Source organism: Vanacampus margaritifer, chromosome 12, assembly GCF_051991255.1.
Source record: "Vanacampus margaritifer isolate UIUO_Vmar chromosome 12, RoL_Vmar_1.0, whole genome shotgun sequence".
Lineage (NCBI taxonomy): Eukaryota > Metazoa > Chordata > Actinopteri > Syngnathiformes > Syngnathidae > Vanacampus > Vanacampus margaritifer.
Window position 1 is genome coordinate 2,797,755 of NC_135443.1, and position 2,010 is coordinate 2,799,764.

Consider the following 2,010-nt stretch of genomic DNA (forward strand, 5'->3'; position numbering starts at 1 on the left):
ATACACAGAAAAAGTAGTTGGTGTCGAATTTGCGTGACAAAATAAGTTACGTCACTTTGTTAAGTTTGCTCCGAAGTTGTCTGTTAAACTCCAAAAGGCCTGGCTGCCATTGCCGTTTCCGTCTTCACTCCGGTGATGTGATTGTTTGGGACGCCGCCGTCGTTTCTTGTCCTCCTTTGTGCCAGCTTGACTCGCCTTCGCTGTGCTGGTCGCGCGGTCGGTGTGACAAGTGGGTTATTGGGGCAGCGCGGCGCCCACAGACACGCTTTTGATATGATTCCAGTCCAAATAACACGGAGGCGCCGCGGGCTTGGGGGGGGGGGGGGGGGGTCGCTAACCGCTAACTGGCTATTTTGCGCTGACCTAGTATGGTGGGTGGCACACTGCTTTCAGAGAGCAGAGCTGCAGGACAGGTTGTCTCACTTGTGCCTCACTCATGTCACATATGACGAAGCCACAACTTGAATGGACTCGCAGCAACACAACACGCACACATACACACGCGTGCGCGCACCTGCACTTTGGTGCAGATTTGATAGAGAGTATTGATTAGAAGTATTGACACCATTTGCGTCATTATTTAAACAGTCATTTCAGTTTATATTTTATTAACTCATTCATTGCCATTGACGGCTATAAACGTCAAAATTTTATTTGAACTGTTTCTATTAGTTTAACATTATTTTCCCACATTTGTTAACAAGAGTATGAAAATGTACATTTAGAACGGATATAAAATTTGTGATTAATTGTTAAGTTAGGCTTAACTAGAGAAGTCATGCGATTAATTACAATTAAAAAAATGAATTGCCTGATTTAAAAAAAAAAAAATTAGGGGCGTCAAGCGCTTAAAATTTTTACTTGTAATTAATCGTATGACTTCAATAGTTAACTCACGATTAATCACAAATTTTATATCTGTTCTAAATGTACAATAAAAAATACTCTCGTTAACAAATGTAGATTTTTTTTTTTAGCTAACAGAAATAGTCAAAATGATTTTTTGACGTCTATAACCGTCAATGGCAGTGAACTCATTCTCTGCCATTGACGTCAAAAATTCATTTGAACTATTTCTATTAGTTAAAAAAAAATGTCCCCACTTTTGTTAACAAGAGTATGAAACGCCCCTAATTTTTAATAATCGTTTCTTAAAAAAAAAAAAAGATTATTTAAAAAAATGTCTAGGTTCATATTCTTATTAACAAAAGTGGGGGGGGAATGTTAAAATGAATTTTTGACGTTTATAGCCGTCAATGGCAGTGAATGAGTTCATATGAATATGCAGGACAAACATAATGTTGACATTTTGAGCGAGTTGCACTTTTTTGTTGTTTTTTTTGTATGCAAGAAAGCACTTAGCATTGCCACAAAAATGAATGATTTTTGCTTCAAGCCCTTTTTTGTCGGCTTACGATATTTCATGATCTTTATCTTGCATCATCAAAAATGAAATCTATTAAGAGCATGGCACACATTTGATCTTGATCTAAAATCACATTTTTTTGTTCATACATGTAGTTCGAAAGTGCACGTTGCTATCATGCTACGTCTTCATGATAAAACCAACTTATTTTGTCATGCATCTTTTGTCCCGTACGCGCTCCTCGCGTTTCAACGGACTGCCGCACGATGACACATCATCACTGCGTTCGTCTTCCTTCAGGCAAAAAGAGGAGGAGGAGGAGGATGCGGCGCTTCTCCTGACGCACACACGCTGATAATTACACAGGCTATGACGTCCGATGGATCCCGCCGTCCTCGCTGCCATTTTTAATCTGTGACAAGAGGGCACCTTTCCACGCTGCTGTCAGTTTTTTTTTTGGGGGGGGCTTGCATCTGGAAGCGCGCTCGTCTATCCGTGCCCTCCTCCTCCTCCCCCCTCCCATCCCAGGCCTTGTGACGCACAACAACGTCTTTTTTTTTTTTTTATGAATGAACAGTGCAGGAGCGTGAGAAAGCAGCGTTTGAAGCCGTGATGGTGACGTCAGAGCTACTTATTTGCCCCCC